Here is a 19,451-nt window from a genome sequence, read left to right on the forward strand (position 1 = left end):
TGGACTCGCCAAGGTGGAGACCTTCCAGCCCCCTTCCTCTCCTCGCCTGGCCCACCCCCCGCTCGTGGCCGCCGCCGCCGCCGCCGCCGATTGCGCACGCGCGGGTCGCCCGCCCTTTGACCCCAGGCAGGGGCCGCCATCCCCGACAACCCCTTTCAGCTGCGCCCCCCACCCTGTGGGTGGGCTGCCGCCTATTCCCCCGGGCCGGGGCTGGGGCACAGCGCATGGGGGAGGGGAGCGAGTGTATGGGGCGTCTCTCTCTCTCTCTAGGGATGTGTCCCATGGGTGGGGTGGCGTGGTTTGTGGGGCGCTGAAGAAATCAGTCCCCTCCATCTCCTACCTCTGGAAAACGCCCAAGCCCTTGGAGAACTGCCGGCAACGCGACCGTGGGGGCCGGGACCCTCCTCTGTGTCCTCCTGTGGCCCAGTCCAAGGGGCCTGGGCCTGGCCGGGGCTGCATTGGACCCCGACCACCCTGGCGTGTGGACTCGCTAAAAATCGGCGATTAGATATTGGATTCCAGCTTCATTGAGGTCATTTCACTAATGAGTGCACCGGAAAGAGTTTCCTAATCCATCTGTGAGGGTGGCAACTGAAAGAGAATTTTAAAGCTGACAGAATAGGCGAGGAAAGGCATAGGAGATTTCCACACCCAGTAAGGAAGCCTTTCCCGAAATGGAAGAAAGAAACGAGCAAACAGAAACACCGGTAGCCCGCCAGGATCAGAGTCTGCCCCCGAGAGAAAGTACCCTGACCAGGTTCACCCGTGGGTGGGTGGCGAGCTAGCGGCATTCAGAAGAGCGAGGCCCGCAGTCTGTGCAGAAGACACCTGCACTCGGGTGTGTGTGGCGGCACGATTCACAAGCAGCTCCAGATGTTAAGCCAAGGAGAAGCCAGGGAGTTCCCAACGCCCCAGGTGTCCTCAGCCCACGACTGGCTGCTGGGGGAATGCGAAGCCCGGCTCCTTGTCTCAGAGCCCTTGTCTCAGAGCGGGACAACCAGGAGGTGTGACGTACACCCCGGGGTTCCCAGGAGGATCAGGCTGAAGCTGGGACTTGGCCTGAAAGTGTCCCCTCGCATGGCCACCCCCTTCCCCTTCCTGCTCCTCTACTCCTGGTGCCCCTCCATCCAGGGGCCAGACCTTAAAGAGTCACCCGCAAGAGAATCCTGGTCCCAAAGGAGCCTTCTGGGGGACCCGTGCTGAGAGAGGTTGTGGGCATGGCCCGCTGGGGCTCTGCCCGACCCAGGGCTGAGAGATGCAACCTCCCAGCTCTGGGTCCCTGCAGGGGAAGCGTTGGCAAGCACAGGGCCAGTCCTCCAAAGGCCCAGGTGCAGGGAGCCCAGGCCAAGCAGCCTGTGGAAGAAGCCACCCCGGGAACACGACTGCAGGCCACGGCCCTTCCCACCTCCTCCTCCTCCTCCTCCTGCTCCTCCACACCCCCCCCCGACCTCCCACCCCCCCACCCCACCCCCCGACATGGCGCAGGGCTCAGAGACACCTCAGACACTTGCTACCCAAAGTGCAAAGGGCATCAGTTGCTCCTCCAAACCCCCCCCCGTGCCCAGCAGACCGCGTTGTCCAGCCAGCCCCCGGGCCTCCCTGGGGTGCCCAGCACAAAAGTGCAGACAACCACCGGACCCTCAATCTCAGTTTTCGGATGTTTTTGCCACTCTAAGGACCCGCAGGCCAGCTGGGCCTTCTGGCAGGACAGAGAGCCCCGGAATCCGACGTGGAGAGCTGGGTGTACGTCCCCACGAGGAGGCGGTCCCCACCTCCGCGGCTCTCCCCTTGCGGGGGGGAAAAGCAGCCACGGGGCCTCAGAGAAGACACCAGGCTGGGCGCCCGCCCCACAGTGGGGGCACGTCCCCCGCAGGCCACTTAGCGCCGGCCGCCGGCCGGCGGACGGTTGGGTGGCGCGAGACGCTGCGGCCGCCCTGCTACCGGGTCCCTGGGAGGGCGTCCTGGAACCAGCGTCCACACCAAGCCCTTGGAAGGCCCAGGCGACGGAGGAGCCCCGTCAGGCAGGGGCCGAGGACGGTGACGGCCCGGGCGGGGAGGAGCGTGTCAGGCAGGGGCAGAGGACGGTGACAGGTGACAGGCCGGGCGGGAAGGAGTCAGTCAGGCAGGGGCCGAGGAGGAGACGGGCTGGGTAAGGGTTAGGGTTAGAGTCAGGGCACAAGTCACAATCGCAAAGACCTGGAAGCGACCCGAGTGCCCATCGACCCACGAGTGCGTAAATGAAATGTGGCGCGTGGACACCACGGAGTGCTATTCAGCTAGGAGGAGCAGCGGTGAGAGGGCACCTCTCGTGGTTCTCCTGGCCAGAGCTGGAACCCGTTCCAGTAAGCCAGGTAGCCCAAGAATGGACACACGAGCACCACGTGCTCGCGCTCACCAGCAAATGGGTACGAACCGATGGACACCTAAGTGGACACAGAGGAATCACCTTCATCGGGTGGGTGTCGGGCGGGTGGGGGGAGGGGATGGGCATACACCTCCATTAGGAACGGGGTGGGTGCGCACCGACTGGGGGATGGGCGCACTTGAGGCTCTGACCCGAGGGGGGAGGCTGGGAGAGGGCAACGTACCCGACCTTAACATTGGTACCCCCACAATACGCTGGAACAACATCAGAGGTAAATGAATAAGAACACAGGGGGGAGGGGGGCACGGGCAACACATGTCACCTTAATACTTGGACTCCCATCATCTGCTTGAAAAGAGAGAGAAAAGAAAATGCAATCATAGAGATAAGAGACACTTTTTAAACATAATGAATCCGAAGAGAAAAGTAAAAGGAGGCCTGTGGAGCAGGTCTGGGTGTGACTCCGGATCCCCCAACATCAGGTGCCACCACCAAAGATTCCTACGTGTAGCCCATAGAACCCCAAAAGCAACGGGACGAGTTCTGGTCACATACTCCCTCAAAATGACATCCTGGCCTTCTTCTGGAACTCCCTCCCCTCTCAGACTCTCAAGGTTTCCTCCAGCGTGTCGGTTCCCACAGAGCAGACCTTTGGTCTGAGACCTGACAGTCCAGAAGCCACGCATGCTGCCGCGTGACGGCGGTGTCGCGGCTTGGGACAAGAGGAGGCCCCACGGTGCGGGCTGGGGCGCCAGGCACCGCGGCGGGCGCTGAGGGTGGGGGTGACCCCCACCCCGGGCCGCCGACTCGCTCCCAGAAAGGGGACAGAACAAGAGGCAAAACAAAAAAAAAAAAAAGAAGAAGCCTACGGCACCCGGTATTCCCAGGCGGTCTCCCATCCAAGTACTAACCAGGCCCGACCCTGCTTAGCTTCCGAGACCAGACGAGATCGGGCGCGTTCAGGGTGGTGTGGCCCCTGCCCCGCTCAAGAAGCCGAGCCTCTCTGCGCTTCCCCGCCGCCTCCTCCCCCCGCCCCAGGCCCCGCGCCGGCGCTGACCCGCACCGGGCCGGGCCTGTTGAGTTCACCGGCCGGGTCCGGCGGGCTCCGAGGGACGGGGGTGACAGGCGGGGCGGGGCGGGGCGGGGCGGGGCGGGCAGGGAGCGGCGGGCCGGGGTGGGGGGCTGTCTCTCTATACACACACACACACACACACACACACACACACTCACACTCACACTCACTCACTCACACTCACACAAGATGCGCCTCCACGGCTGGACTCGCCAAGGTGGAGACCTTCCAGCCCCCTTCCTCTCCTCGCCTGGCCCACCCCCCGCTCGTGGCCGCCGCCGCCGCCGCCGCCGATTGCGCACGCGCGGGTCGCCCGCCCTTTGACCCCAGGCAGGGGCCGCCATCCCCGACAACCCCTTTCAGCTGCGCCCCCCACCCTGTGGGTGGGCTGCCGCCTATTCCCCCGGGCCGGGGCTGGGGCACAGCGCATGGGGGAGGGGAGCGAGTGTATGGGGCGTCTCTCTCTCTCTCTAGGGATGTGTCCCATGGGTGGGGTGGCGTGGTTTGTGGGGCGCTGAAGAAATCAGTCCCCTCCATCTCCTACCTCTGGAAAACGCCCAAGCCCTTGGAGAACTGCCGGCAACGCGACCGTGGGGGCCGGGACCCTCCTCTGTGTCCTCCTGTGGCCCAGTCCAAGGGGCCTGGGCCTGGCCGGGGCTGCATTGGACCCCGACCACCCTGGCGTGTGGACTCGCTAAAAATCGGCGATTAGATATTGGATTCCAGCTTCATTGAGGTCATTTCACTAATGAGTGCACCGGAAAGAGTTTCCTAATCCATCTGTGAGGGTGGCAACTGAAAGAGAATTTTAAAGCTGACAGAATAGGCGAGGAAAGGCATAGGAGATTTCCACACCCAGTAAGGAAGCCTTTCCCGAAATGGAAGAAAGAAACGAGCAAACAGAAACACCGGTAGCCCGCCAGGATCAGAGTCTGCCCCCGAGAGAAAGTACCCTGACCAGGTTCACCCGTGGGTGGGTGGCGAGCTAGCGGCATTCAGAAGAGCGAGGCCCGCAGTCTGTGCAGAAGACACCTGCACTCGGGTGTGTGTGGCGGCACGATTCACAAGCAGCTCCAGATGTTAAGCCAAGGAGAAGCCAGGGAGTTCCCAACGCCCCAGGTGTCCTCAGCCCACGACTGGCTGCTGGGGGAATGCGAAGCCCGGCTCCTTGTCTCAGAGCCCTTGTCTCAGAGCGGGACAACCAGGAGGTGTGACGTACACCCCGGGGTTCCCAGGAGGATCAGGCTGAAGCTGGGACTTGGCCTGAAAGTGTCCCCTCGCATGGCCACCCCCTTCCCCTTCCTGCTCCTCTACTCCTGGTGCCCCTCCATCCAGGGGCCAGACCTTAAAGAGTCACCCGCAAGAGAATCCTGGTCCCAAAGGAGCCTTCTGGGGGACCCGTGCTGAGAGAGGTTGTGGGCATGGCCCGCTGGGGCTCTGCCCGACCCAGGGCTGAGAGATGCAACCTCCCAGCTCTGGGTCCCTGCAGGGGAAGCGTTGGCAAGCACAGGGCCAGTCCTCCAAAGGCCCAGGTGCAGGGAGCCCAGGCCAAGCAGCCTGTGGAAGAAGCCACCCCGGGAACACGACTGCAGGCCACGGCCCTTCCCACCTCCTCCTCCTCCTCCTCCTGCTCCTCCACACCCCCCCCCGACCTCCCACCCCCCCACCCCACCCCCCGACATGGCGCAGGGCTCAGAGACACCTCAGACACTTGCTACCCAAAGTGCAAAGGGCATCAGTTGCTCCTCCAAACCCCCCCCCGTGCCCAGCAGACCGCGTTGTCCAGCCAGCCCCCGGGCCTCCCTGGGGTGCCCAGCACAAAAGTGCAGACAACCACCGGACCCTCAATCTCAGTTTTCGGATGTTTTTGCCACTCTAAGGACCCGCAGGCCAGCTGGGCCTTCTGGCAGGACAGAGAGCCCCGGAATCCGACGTGGAGAGCTGGGTGTACGTCCCCACGAGGAGGCGGTCCCCACCTCCGCGGCTCTCCCCTTGCGGGGGGGAAAAGCAGCCACGGGGCCTCAGAGAAGACACCAGGCTGGGCGCCCGCCCCACAGTGGGGGCACGTCCCCCGCAGGCCACTTAGCGCCGGCCGCCGGCCGGCGGACGGTTGGGTGGCGCGAGACGCTGCGGCCGCCCTGCTACCGGGTCCCTGGGAGGGCGTCCTGGAACCAGCGTCCACACCAAGCCCTTGGAAGGCCCAGGCGACGGAGGAGCCCCGTCAGGCAGGGGCCGAGGACGGTGACGGCCCGGGCGGGGAGGAGCGTGTCAGGCAGGGGCAGAGGACGGTGACAGGTGACAGGCCGGGCGGGAAGGAGTCAGTCAGGCAGGGGCCGAGGAGGAGACGGGCTGGGTAAGGGTTAGGGTTAGAGTCAGGGCACAAGTCACAATCGCAAAGACCTGGAAGCGACCCGAGTGCCCATCGACCCACGAGTGCGTAAATGAAATGTGGCGCGTGGACACCACGGAGTGCTATTCAGCTAGGAGGAGCAGCGGTGAGAGGGCACCTCTCGTGGTTCTCCTGGCCAGAGCTGGAACCCGTTCCAGTAAGCCAGGTAGCCCAAGAATGGACACACGAGCACCACGTGCTCGCGCTCACCAGCAAATGGGTACGAACCGATGGACACCTAAGTGGACACAGAGGAATCACCTTCATCGGGTGGGGGTCGGGCGGGTGGGGGGAGGGGATGGGCATACACCTCCATTAGGAACGGGGTGGGTGCGCACCGACTGGGGGATGGGCGCACTTGAGGCTCTGACCCGAGGGGGGAGGCTGGGAGAGGGCAACGTACCCGACCTTAACATTGGTACCCCCACAATACGCTGGAACAACATCAGAGGTAAATGAATAAGAACACAGGGGGGAGGGGGGCACGGGCAACACATGTCACCTTAATACTTGGACTCCCATCATCTGCTTGAAAAGAGAGAGAAAAGAAAATGCAATCATAGAGATAAGAGACACTTTTTAAACATAATGAATCCGAAGAGAAAAGTAAAAGGAGGCCTGTGGAGCAGGTCTGGGTGTGACTCCGGATCCCCCAACATCAGGTGCCACCACCAAAGATTCCTACGTGTAGCCCATAGAACCCCAAAAGCAACGGGACGAGTTCTGGTCACATACTCCCTCAAAATGACATCCTGGCCTTCTTCTGGAACTCCCTCCCCTCTCAGACTCTCAAGGTTTCCTCCAGCGTGTCGGTTCCCACAGAGCAGACCTTTGGTCTGAGACCTGACAGTCCAGAAGCCACGCATGCTGCCGCGTGACGGCGGTGTCGCGGCTTGGGACAAGAGGAGGCCCCACGGTGCGGGCTGGGGCGCCAGGCACCGCGGCGGGCGCTGAGGGTGGGGGTGACCCCACCCCGGGCCGCCGACTCTCTCCCAGAAAGAGGACAGAACAAGAGGCAAAACAAAAAAAAAAAAAAGAAGAAGCCTACGGCACCCGGTATTCCCAGGCGGTCTCCCATCCAAGTACTAACCAGGCCCGACCCTGCTTAGCTTCCGAGACCAGACGAGATCGGGCGCGTTCAGGGTGGTGTGGCCCTAGACGGCGGAGGGCGCCCCTGCCCCGCTCAAGAAGCCGAGCCTCTCTGCGCTTCCCCGCCGCCTCCTCCCCCCGCCCCAGGCCCCGCGCCGGCGCTGACCCGCACCGGGCCGGGCCTGTTGAGTTCACCGGCCGGGTCCGGCGGGCTCCGAGGGACGGGGGTGACAGGCGGGGCGGGGCGGGGCGGGGCGGGCAGAGAGCGGCGGGCCGGGGTGGGGGGCTGTCTCTCTATACACACACACACACACACACACACACACACACTCACACTCACACTCACTCACTCACACTCACACAAGATGCGCCTCCACGGCTGGACTCGCCAAGGTGGAGACCTTCCAGCCCCCTTCCTCTCCTCGCCTGGCCCACCCCCAGCTCCTGGCCGGCCGCCGCCGCCGCCGCCGATTGCGCACGCGCGGGTCGCCCGCCCTTTGACCCCAGGCAGGGGCCGCCCTCCCCGACAACCCCTTTCAGCTGGGCCCCCCACCCTGTGGGTGGGCTGCCGCCTATTCCCCCGGGCCCGGGCTGGGGCACAGCGCATGGGGGAGGGGAGCGAGTGTATGGGGCGTCTCTCTCTCTCTCTAGGGATGTGTCCCATGGGTGGGGTGGCGTGGTTTGTGGGGCGCTGAAGAAATCAGTCCCCTCCATCTCCTACCTCTGGAAAACGCCCAAGCCCTTGGAGAACTGCCGGCAACGCGACCGTGGGGGCCGGGACCCTCCTCTGTGTCCTCCTGTGGCCCAGTCCAAGGGGCCTGGGCCTGGCCGGGGCTGCATTGGACCCCGACCACCCTGGCGTGTGGACTCGCTAAAAATCGGCGATTAGATATTGGATTCCAGCTTCATTGAGGTCATTTCACTAATGAGTGCACCGGAAAGAGTTTCCTAATCCATCTGTGAGGGTGGCAACTGAAAGAGAATTTTAAAGCTGACAGAATAGGCGAGGAAAGGCATAGGAGATTTCCACACCCAGTAAGGAAGCCTTTCCCGAAATGGAAGAAAGAAACGAGCAAACAGAAACACCGGTAGCCCGCCAGGATCAGAGTCTGCCCCCGAGAGAAAGTACCCTGACCAGGTTCACCCGTGGGTGGGTGGCGAGCTAGCGGCATTCAGAAGAGCGAGGCCCGCAGTCTGTGCAGAAGACACCTGCACTCGGGTGTGTGTGGCGGCACGATTCACAAGCAGCTCCAGATGTTAAGCCAAGGAGAAGCCAGGGAGTTCCCAACGCCCCAGGTGTCCTCAGCCCACGACTGGCTGCTGGGGGAATGCGAAGCCCGGCTCCTTGTCTCAGAGCCCTTGTCTCAGAGCGGGACAACCAGGAGGTGTGACGTACACCCCGGGGTTCCCAGGAGGATCAGGCTGAAGCTGGGACTTGGCCTGAAAGTGTCCCCTCGCATGGCCACCCCCTTCCCCTTCCTGCTCCTCTACTCCTGGTGCCCCTCCATCCAGGGGCCAGACCTTAAAGAGTCACCCGCAAGAGAATCCTGGTCCCAAAGGAGCCTTCTGGGGGACCCGTGCTGAGAGAGGTTGTGGGCATGGCCCGCTGGGGCTCTGCCCGACCCAGGGCTGAGAGATGCAACCTCCCAGCTCTGGGTCCCTGCAGGGGAAGCGTTGGCAAGCACAGGGCCAGTCCTCCAAAGGCCCAGGTGCAGGGAGCCCAGGCCAAGCAGCCTGTGGAAGAAGCCACCCCGGGAACACGACTGCAGGCCACGGCCCTTCCCACCTCCTCCTCCTCCTCCTCCTGCTCCTCCACCCCCCCCCGACCTCCCACCCCCCCACCCCACCCCCCGACATGGCGCAGGGCTCAGAGACACCTCAGACACTTGCTACCCAAAGTGCAAAGGGCATCAGTTGCTCCTCCAAACCCCCCCCCTGCCCAGCAGACCGCGTTGTCCAGCCAGCCCCCGGGCCTCCCTGGGGTGCCCAGCACAAAAGTGCAGACAACCACCGGACCCTCAATCTCAGTTTTCGGATGTTTTTGCCACTCTAAGGACCCGCAGGCCAGCTGGGCCTTCTGGCAGGACAGAGAGCCCCGGAATCCGACGTGGAGAGCTGGGTGTACGTCCCCACGAGGAGGCGGTCCCCACCTCCGCGGCTCTCCCCTTGCGGGGGGGAAAAGCAGCCACGGGGCCTCAGAGAAGACACCAGGCTGGGCGCCCGCCCCACAGTGGGGGCACGTCCCCCGCAGGCCACTTAGCGCCGGCCGCCGGCCGGCGGACGGTTGGGTGGCGCGAGACGCTGCGGCCGCCCTGCTACCGGGTTCCTGGGAGGGCGTCCTGGAACCAGCGTCCACACCAAGCCCTTGGAAGGCCCAGGCGACGGAGGAGCCCCGTCAGGCAGGGGCCGAGGACGGTGACGGCCCGGGCGGGGAGGAGCGTGTCAGGCAGGGGCAGAGGACGGTGACAGGTGACAGGCCGGGCGGGAAGGAGTCAGTCAGGCAGGGGCCGAGGAGGAGACGGGCTGGGTAAGGGTTAGGGTTAGAGTCAGGGCACAAGTCACAATCGCAAAGACCTGGAAGCGACCCGAGTGCCCATCGACCCACGAGTGCGTAAATGAAATGTGGCGCGTGGACACCACGGAGTGCTATTCAGCTAGGAGGAGCAGCGGTGAGAGGGCACCTCTCGTGGTTCTCCTGGCCAGAGCTGGAACCCGTTCCAGTAAGCCAGGTAGCCCAAGAATGGACACACGAGCACCACGTGCTCGCGCTCACCAGCAAATGGGTACGAACCGATGGACACCTAAGTGGACACAGAGGAATCACCTTCATCGGGTGGGTGTCGGGCGGGTGGGGGGAGGGGATGGGCATACACCTCCATTAGGAACGGGGTGGGTGCGCACCGACTGGGGGATGGGCGCACTTGAGGCTCTGACCCGAGGGGGGAGGCTGGGAGAGGGCAACGTACCCGACCTTAACATTGGTACCCCCACAATACGCTGGAACAACATCAGAGGTAAATGAATAAGAACACAGGGGGGAGGGGGGCACGGGCAACACATGTCACCTTAATACTTGGACTCCCATCATCTGCTTGAAAAGAGAGAGAAAAGAAAATGCAATCATAGAGATAAGAGACACTTTTTAAACATAATGAATCCGAAGAGAAAAGTAAAAGGAGGCCTGTGGAGCAGGTCTGGGTGTGACTCCGGATCCCCCAACATCAGGTGCCACCACCAAAGATTCCTACGTGTAGCCCATAGAACCCCAAAAGCAACGGGACGAGTTCTGGTCACATACTCCCTCAAAATGACATCCTGGCCTTCTTCTGGAACTCCCTCCCCTCTCAGACTCTCAAGGTTTCCTCCAGCGTGTCGGTTCCCACAGAGCAGACCTTTGGTCTGAGACCTGACAGTCCAGAAGCCACGCATGCTGCCGCGTGACGGCGGTGTCGCGGCTTGGGACAAGAGGAGGCCCCACGGTGCGGGCTGGGGCGCCAGGCACCGCGGCGGGCGCTGAGGGTGGGGGTGACCCCACCCCGGGCCGCCGACTCGCTCCCAGAAAGGGGACAGAACAAGAGGCAAAACAAAAAAAAAAAAAAGAAGAAGCCTACGGCACCCGGTATTCCCAGGCGGTCTCCCATCCAAGTACTAACCAGGCCCGACCCTGCTTAGCTTCCGAGACCAGACGAGATCGGGCGCGTTCAGGGTGGTGTGGCCCTAGACGGCGGAGGGCGCCCCTGCCCCGCTCAAGAAGCCGAGCCTCTCTGCGCTTCCCCGCCGCCTCCTCCCCCCGCCCCAGGCCCCGCGCCGGCGCTGACCCGCACCGGGCCGGGCCTGTTGAGTTCACCGGCCGGGTCCGGCGGGCTCCGAGGGACGGGGGTGACAGGCGGGGCGGGGCGGGGCGGGGCGGGCAGAGAGCGGCGGGCCGGGGTGGGGGGCTGTCTCTCTATACACACACACACACACACACACACACACACACTCACACTCACACTCACTCACTCACACTCACACAAGATGCGCCTCCACGGCTGGACTCGCCAAGGTGGAGACCTTCCAGCCCCCTTCCTCTCCTCGCCTGGCCCACCCCCAGCTCCTGGCCGGCCGCCGCCGCCGCCGCCGATTGCGCACGCGCGGGTCGCCCGCCCTTTGACCCCAGGCAGGGGCCGCCCTCCCCGACAACCCCTTTCAGCTGGGCCCCCCACCCTGTGGGTGGGCTGCCGCCTATTCCCCCGGGCCCGGGCTGGGGCACAGCGCATGGGGGAGGGGAGCGAGTGTATGGGGCGTCTCTCTCTCTCTCTAGGGATGTGTCCCATGGGTGGGGTGGCGTGGTTTGTGGGGCGCTGAAGAAATCAGTCCCCTCCATCTCCTACCTCTGGAAAACGCCCAAGCCCTTGGAGAACTGCCGGCAACGCGACCGTGGGGGCCGGGACCCTCCTCTGTGTCCTCCTGTGGCCCAGTCCAAGGGGCCTGGGCCTGGCCGGGGCTGCATTGGACCCCGACCACCCTGGCGTGTGGACTCGCTAAAAATCGGCGATTAGATATTGGATTCCAGCTTCATTGAGGTCATTTCACTAATGAGTGCACCGGAAAGAGTTTCCTAATCCATCTGTGAGGGTGGCAACTGAAAGAGAATTTTAAAGCTGACAGAATAGGCGAGGAAAGGCATAGGAGATTTCCACACCCAGTAAGGAAGCCTTTCCCGAAATGGAAGAAAGAAACGAGCAAACAGAAACACCGGTAGCCCGCCAGGATGAGAGTCTGCCCCCGAGAGAAAGTACCCTGACCAGGTTCACCCGTGGGTGGGTGGCGAGCTAGCGGCATTCAGAAGAGCGAGGCCCGCAGTCTGTGCAGAAGACACCTGCACTCGGGTGTGTGTGGCGGCACGATTCACAAGCAGCTCCAGATGTTAAGCCAAGGAGAAGCCAGGGAGTTCCCAACGCCCCAGGTGTCCTCAGCCCACGACTGGCTGCTGGGGGAATGCGAAGCCCGGCTCCTTGTCTCAGAGCCCTTGTCTCAGAGCGGGACAACCAGGAGGTGTGACGTACACCCCGGGGTTCCCAGGAGGATCAGGCTGAAGCTGGGACTTGGCCTGAAAGTGTCCCCTCGCATGGCCACCCCCTTCCCCTTCCTGCTCCTCTACTCCTGGTGCCCCTCCATCCAGGGGCCAGACCTTAAAGAGTCACCCGCAAGAGAATCCTGGTCCCAAAGGAGCCTTCTGGGGGACCCGTGCTGAGAGAGGTTGTGGGCATGGCCCGCTGGGGCTCTGCCCGACCCAGGGCTGAGAGATGCAACCTCCCAGCTCTGGGTCCCTGCAGGGGAAGCGTTGGCAAGCACAGGGCCAGTCCTCCAAAGGCCCAGGTGCAGGGAGCCCAGGCCAAGCAGCCTGTGGAAGAAGCCACCCCGGGAACACGACTGCAGGCCACGGCCCTTCCCACCTCCTCCTCCTCCTCCTCCTGCTCCTCCACCCCCCCCCCGACCTCCCACCCCCCCACCCCACCCCCCGACATGGCGCAGGGCTCAGAGACACCTCAGACACTTGCTACCCAAAGTGCAAAGGGCATCAGTTGCTCCTCCAAACCCCCCCCCTGCCCAGCAGACCGCGTTGTCCAGCCAGCCCCCGGGCCTCCCTGGGGTGCCCAGCACAAAAGTGCAGACAACCACCGGACCCTCAATCTCAGTTTTCGGATGTTTTTGCCACTCTAAGGACCCGCAGGCCAGCTGGGCCTTCTGGCAGGACAGAGAGCCCCGGAATCCGACGTGGAGAGCTGGGTGTACGTCCCCACGAGGAGGCGGTCCCCACCTCCGCGGCTCTCCCCTTGCGGGGGGGAAAAGCAGCCACGGGGCCTCAGAGAAGACACCAGGCTGGGCGCCCGCCCCACAGTGGGGGCACGTCCCCCGCAGGCCACTTAGCGCCGGCCGCCGGCCGGCGGACGGTTGGGTGGCGCGAGACGCTGCGGCCGCCCTGCTACCGGGTTCCTGGGAGGGCGTCCTGGAACCAGCGTCCACACCAAGCCCTTGGAAGGCCCAGGCGACGGAGGAGCCCCGTCAGGCAGGGGCCGAGGACGGTGACGGCCCGGGCGGGGAGGAGCGTGTCAGGCAGGGGCAGAGGACGGTGACAGGTGACAGGCCGGGCGGGAAGGAGTCAGTCAGGCAGGGGCCGAGGAGGAGACGGGCTGGGTAAGGGTTAGGGTTAGAGTCAGGGCACAAGTCACAATCGCAAAGACCTGGAAGCGACCCGAGTGCCCATCGACCCACGAGTGCGTAAATGAAATGTGGCGCGTGGACACCACGGAGTGCTATTCAGCTAGGAGGAGCAGCGGTGAGAGGGCACCTCTCGTGGTTCTCCTGGCCAGAGCTGGAACCCGTTCCAGTAAGCCAGGTAGCCCAAGAATGGACACACGAGCACCACGTGCTCGCGCTCACCAGCAAATGGGTACGAACCGATGGACACCTAAGTGGACACAGAGGAATCACCTTCATCGGGTGGGTGTCGGGCGGGTGGGGGGAGGGGATGGGCATACACCTCCATTAGGAACGGGGTGGGTGCGCACCGACTGGGGGATGGGCGCACTTGAGGCTCTGACCCGAGGGGGGAGGCTGGGAGAGGGCAACGTACCCGACCTTAACATTGGTACCCCCACAATACGCTGGAACAACATCAGAGGTAAATGAATAAGAACACAGGGGGGAGGGGGGCACGGGCAACACATGTCACCTTAATACTTGGACTCCCATCATCTGCTTGAAAAGAGAGAGAAAAGAAAATGCAATCATAGAGATAAGAGACACTTTTTAAACATAATGAATCCGAAGAGAAAAGTAAAAGGAGGCCTGTGGAGCAGGTCTGGGTGTGACTCCGGATCCCCCAACATCAGGTGCCACCACCAAAGATTCCTACGTGTAGCCCATAGAACCCCAAAAGCAACGGGACGAGTTCTGGTCACATACTCCCTCAAAATGACATCCTGGCCTTCTTCTGGAACTCCCTCCCCTCTCAGACTCTCAAGGTTTCCTCCAGCGTGTCGGTTCCCACAGAGCAGACCTTTGGTCTGAGACCTGACAGTCCAGAAGCCACGCATGCTGCCGCGTGACGGCGGTGTCGCGGCTTGGGACAAGAGGAGGCCCCACGGTGCGGGCTGGGGCGCCAGGCACCGCGGCGGGCGCTGAGGGTGGGGGTGACCCCACCCCGGGCCGCCGACTCGCTCCCAGAAAGGGGACAGAACAAGAGGCAAAACAAAAAAAAAAAAAAGAAGAAGCCTACGGCACCCGGTATTCCCAGGCGGTCTCCCATCCAAGTACTAACCAGGCCCGACCCTGCTTAGCTTCCGAGACCAGACGAGATCGGGCGCGTTCAGGGTGGTGTGGCCCTAGACGGCGGAGGGCGCCCCTGCCCCGCTCAAGAAGCCGAGCCTCTCTGCGCTTCCCCGCCGCCTCCTCCCCCCGCCCCAGGCCCCGCGCCGGCGCTGACCCGCACCGGGCCGGGCCTGTTGAGTTCACCGGCCGGGTCCGGCGGGCTCCGAGGGACGGGGGTGACAGGCGGGGCGGGGCGGGGCGGGGCGGGCAGAGAGCGGCGGGCCGGGGTGGGGGGCTGTCTCTCTATACACACACACACACACACACACACACACACACTCACACTCACACTCACTCACTCACACTCACACAAGATGCGCCTCCACGGCTGGACTCGCCAAGGTGGAGACCTTCCAGCCCCCTTCCTCTCCTCGCCTGGCCCACCCCCAGCTCCTGGCCGGCCGCCGCCGCCGCCGCCGATTGCGCACGCGCGGGTCGCCCGCCCTTTGACCCCAGGCAGGGGCCGCCCTCCCCGACAACCCCTTTCAGCTGGGCCCCCCACCCTGTGGGTGGGCTGCCGCCTATTCCCCCGGGCCCGGGCTGGGGCACAGCGCATGGGGGAGGGGAGCGAGTGTATGGGGCGTCTCTCTCTCTCTCTAGGGATGTGTCCCATGGGTGGGGTGGCGTGGTTTGTGGGGCGCTGAAGAAATCAGTCCCCTCCATCTCCTACCTCTGGAAAACGCCCAAGCCCTTGGAGAACTGCCGGCAACGCGACCGTGGGGGCCGGGACCCTCCTCTGTGTCCTCCTGTGGCCCAGTCCAAGGGGCCTGGGCCTGGCCGGGGCTGCATTGGACCCCGACCACCCTGGCGTGTGGACTCGCTAAAAATCGGCGATTAGATATTGGATTCCAGCTTCATTGAGGTCATTTCACTAATGAGTGCACCGGAAAGAGTTTCCTAATCCATCTGTGAGGGTGGCAACTGAAAGAGAATTTTAAAGCTGACAGAATAGGCGAGGAAAGGCATAGGAGATTTCCACACCCAGTAAGGAAGCCTTTCCCGAAATGGAAGAAAGAAACGAGCAAACAGAAACACCGGTAGCCCGCCAGGATCAGAGTCTGCCCCCGAGAGAAAGTACCCTGACCAGGTTCACCCGTGGGTGGGTGGCGAGCTAGCGGCATTCAGAAGAGCGAGGCCCGCAGTCTGTGCAGAAGACACCTGCACTCGGGTGTGTGTGGCGGCACGATTCACAAGCAGCTCCAGATGTTAAGCCAAGGAGAAGCCAGGGAGTTCCCAACGCCCCAGGTGTCCTCAGCCCACGACTGGCTGCTGGGGGAATGCGAAGCCCGGCTCCTTGTCTCAGAGCCCTTGTCTCAGAGCGGGACAACCAGGAGGTGTGACGTACACCCCGGGGTTCCCAGGAGGATCAGGCTGAAGCTGGGACTTGGCCTGAAAGTGTCCCCTCGCATGGCCACCCCCTTCCCCTTCCTGCTCCTCTACTCCTGGTGCCCCTCCATCCAGGGGCCAGACCTTAAAGAGTCACCCGCAAGAGAATCCTGGTCCCAAAGGAGCCTTCTGGGGGACCCGTGCTGAGAGAGGTTGTGGGCATGGCCCGCTGGGGCTCTGCCCGACCCAGGGCTGAGAGATGCAACCTCCCAGCTCTGGGTCCCTGCAGGGGAAGCGTTGGCAAGCACAGGGCCAGTCCTCCAAAGGCCCAGGTGCAGGGAGCCCAGGCCAAGCAGCCTGTGGAAGAAGCCACCCCGGGAACACGACTGCAGGCCACGGCCCTTCCCACCTCCTCCTCCTCCTCCTCCTGCTCCTCCACCCCCCCCCGACCTCCCACCCCCCCACCCCACCCCCCGACATGGCGCAGGGCTCAGAGACACCTCAGACACTTGCTACCCAAAGTGCAAAGGGCATCAGTTGCTCCTCCAAACCCCCCCCCTGCCCAGCAGACCGCGTTGTCCAGCCAGCCCCCGGGCCTCCCTGGGGTGCCCAGCACAAAAGTGCAGACAACCACCGGACCCTCAATCTCAGTTTTCGGATGTTTTTGCCACTCTAAGGACCCGCAGGCCAGCTGGGCCTTCTGGCAGGACAGAGAGCCCCGGAATCCGACGTGGAGAGCTGGGTGTACGTCCCCACGAGGAGGCGGTCCCCACCTCCGCGGCTCTCCCCTTGCGGGGGGGAAAAGCAGCCACGGGGCCTCAGAGAAGACACCAGGCTGGGCGCCCGCCCCACAGTGGGGGCACGTCCCCCGCAGGCCACTTAGCGCCGGCCGCCGGCCGGCGGACGGTTGGGTGGCGCGAGACGCTGCGGCCGCCCTGCTACCGGGTTCCTGGGAGGGCGTCCTGGAACCAGCGTCCACACCAAGCCCTTGGAAGGCCCAGGCGACGGAGGAGCCCCGTCAGGCAGGGGCCGAGGACGGTGACGGCCCGGGCGGGGAGAAGCGTGTCAGGCAGGGGCAGAGGACGGTGACAGGTGACAGGCCGGGCGGGAAGGAGTCAGTCAGGCAGGGGCCGAGGAGGAGACGGGCTGGGTAAGGGTTAGGGTTAGAGTCAGGGCACAAGTCACAATCGCAAAGACCTGGAAGCGACCCGAGTGCCCATCGACCCACGAGTGCGTAAATGAAATGTGGCGCGTGGACACCACGGAGTGCTATTCAGCTAGGAGGAGCAGCGGTGAGAGGGCACCTCTCGTGGTTCTCCTGGCCAGAGCTGGAACCCGTTCCAGTAAGCCAGGTAGCCCAAGAATGGACACACGAGCACCACGTGCTCGCGCTCACCAGCAAATGGGTACGAACCGATGGACACCTAAGTGGACACAGAGGAATCACCTTCATCGGGTGGGTGTCGGGCGGGTGGGGGGAGGGGATGGGCATACACCTCCATTAGGAACGGGGTGGGTGCGCACCGACTGGGGGATGGGCGCACTTGAGGCTCTGACCCGAGGGGGGAGGCTGGGAGAGGGCAACGTACCCGACCTTAACATTGGTACCCCCACAATACGCTGGAACAACATCAGAGGTAAATGAATAAGAACACAGGGGGGAGGGGGGCACGGGCAACACATGTCACCTTAATACTTGGACTCCCATCATCTGCTTGAAAAGAGAGAGAAAAGAAAATGCAATCATAGAGATAAGAGACACTTTTTAAACATAATGAATCCGAAGAGAAAAGTAAAAGGAGGCCTGTGGAGCAGGTCTGGGTGTGACTCCGGATCCCCCAACATCAGGTGCCACCACCAAAGATTCCTACGTGTAGCCCATAGAACCCCAAAAGCAACGGGACGAGTTCTGGTCACATACTCCCTCAAAATGACATCCTGGCCTTCTTCTGGAACTCCCTCCCCTCTCAGACTCTCAAGGTTTCCTCCAGCGTGTCGGTTCCCACAGAGCAGACCTTTGGTCTGAGACCTGACAGTCCAGAAGCCACGCATGCTGCCGCGTGACGGCGGTGTCGCGGCTTGGGACAAGAGGAGGCCCCACGGTGCGGGCTGGGGCGCCAGGCACCGCGGCGGGCGCTGAGGGTGGGGGTGACCCCACCCCGGGCCGCCGACTCGCTCCCAGAAAGGGGACAGAACAAGAGGCAAAACAAAAAAAAAAAAAAGAAGAAGCCTACGGCACCCGGTATTCCCAGGCGGTCTCCCATCCAAGTACTAACCAGGCCCGACCCTGCTTAGCTTCCGAGACCAGACGAGATCGGGCGCGTTCAGGGTGGTGTGGCCCTAGACGGCGGAGGGCGCCCCTGCCCCGCTCAAGAAGCCGAGCCTCTCTGCGCTTCCCCGCCGCCTCCTCCCCCCGCCCCAGGCCCCGCGCCGGCGCTGACCCGCACCGGGCCGGGCCTGTTGAGTTCACCGGCCGGGTCCGGCGGGCTCCGAGGGACGGGGGTGACAGGCGGGGCGGGGCGGGGCGGGGCGGGCAGAGAGCGGCGGGCCGGGGTGGGGGGCTGTCTCTCTATACACACACACACACACACACACACACACACACTCACACTCACACTCACTCACTCACACTCACACAAGATGCGCCTCCACGGCTGGACTCGCCAAGGTGGAGACCTTCCAGCCCCCTTCCTCTCCTCGCCTGGCCCACCCCCAGCTCCTGGCCGGCCGCCGCCGCCGCCGCCGATTGCGCACGCGCGGGTCGCCCGCCCTTTGACCCCAGGCAGGGGCCGCCCTCCCCGACAACCCCTTTCAGCTGGGCCCCCCACCCTGTGGGTGGGCTGCCGCCTATTCCCCCGGGCCCGGGCTGGGGCACAGCGCATGGGGGAGGGGAGCGAGTGTATGGGGCGTCTCTCTCTCTCTCTAGGGATGTGTCCCATGGGTGGGGTGGCGTGGTTTGTGGGGCGCTGAAGAAATCAGTCCCCTCCATCTCCTACCTCTGGAAAACGCCCAAGCCCTTGGAGAACTGCCGGCAACGCGACCGTGGGGGCCGGGACCCTCCTCTGTGTCCTCCTGTGGCCCAGTCCAAGGGGCCTGGGCCTGGCCGGGGCTGCATTGGACCCCGACCACCCTGGCGTGTGGACTCGCTAAAAATCGGCGATTAGATATTGGATTCCAGCTTCATTGAGGTCATTTCACTAATGAGTGCACCGGAAAGAGTTTCCTAATCCATCTGTGAGGGTGGCAACTGAAAGAGAATTTTAAAGCTGACAGAATAGGCGAGGAAAGGCATAGGAGATTTCCACACCCAGTAAGGAAGCCTTTCCCGAAATGGAAGAAAGAAACGAGCAAACAGAAACACCGGTAGCCCGCCAGGATCAGAGTCTGCCCCCGAGAGAAAGTACCCTGACCAGGTTCACCCGTGGGTGGGTGGCGAGCTAGCGGCATTCAGAAGAGCGAGGCCCGCAGTCTGTGCAGAAGACACCTGCACTCGGGTGTGTGTGGCGGCACGATTCACAAGCAGCTCCAGATGTTAAGCCAAGGAGAAGCCAGGGAGTTCCCAACGCCCCAGGTGTCCTCAGCCCACGACTGGCTGCTGGGGGAATGCGAAGCCCGGCTCCTTGTCTCAGAGCCCTTGTCTCAGAGCGGGACAACCAGGAGGTGTGACGTACACCCCGGGGTTCCCAGGAGGATCAGGCTGAAGCTGGGACTTGGCCTGAAAGTGTCCCCTCGCATGGCCACCCCCTTCCCCTTCCTGCTCCTCTACTCCTGGTGCCCCTCCATCCAGGGGCCAGACCTTAAAGAGTCACCCGCAAGAGAATCCTGGTCCCAAAGGAGCCTTCTGGGGGACCCGT

At 63.5% G+C, this 19,451-nt stretch overlaps 5 non-coding genes across 5 annotated transcripts; all 5 read right to left on the minus strand.

Annotated features, from left to right (window-relative positions):
• Positions 1-3,227: 3,227 nt before the first annotated feature.
• On the minus strand, positions 3,228-3,346 carry LOC142867692 (5S ribosomal RNA). Its single transcript, XR_012917049.1, has one exon. It is a non-coding gene; the product is annotated as a 5S ribosomal RNA (ribosomal RNA).
• A 3,521-nt stretch (positions 3,347-6,867) lies between these two features.
• On the minus strand, positions 6,868-6,986 carry LOC142867735 (5S ribosomal RNA). Its single transcript, XR_012917092.1, has one exon. It is a non-coding gene; the product is annotated as a 5S ribosomal RNA (ribosomal RNA).
• Positions 6,987-10,519: 3,533 nt separating this feature from the next.
• LOC142867736 (5S ribosomal RNA) lies at positions 10,520-10,638 on the minus strand. Its single transcript, XR_012917093.1, has one exon. It is a non-coding gene; the product is annotated as a 5S ribosomal RNA (ribosomal RNA).
• Positions 10,639-14,172: 3,534 nt separating this feature from the next.
• LOC142867737 (5S ribosomal RNA) lies at positions 14,173-14,291 on the minus strand. The gene has a single exon (XR_012917094.1). It is a non-coding gene; the product is annotated as a 5S ribosomal RNA (ribosomal RNA).
• A 3,533-nt stretch (positions 14,292-17,824) lies between these two features.
• On the minus strand, positions 17,825-17,943 carry LOC142867738 (5S ribosomal RNA). Its single transcript, XR_012917095.1, has one exon. It is a non-coding gene; the product is annotated as a 5S ribosomal RNA (ribosomal RNA).
• Positions 17,944-19,451: the final 1,508 nt, after the last annotated feature.

Source organism: Microcebus murinus, unplaced genomic scaffold, assembly GCF_040939455.1.
Source record: "Microcebus murinus isolate Inina unplaced genomic scaffold, M.murinus_Inina_mat1.0 scaf019_hap2_Mmur4.0, whole genome shotgun sequence".
NCBI classification, from domain to species: Eukaryota; Metazoa; Chordata; class Mammalia; order Primates; family Cheirogaleidae; genus Microcebus; species Microcebus murinus.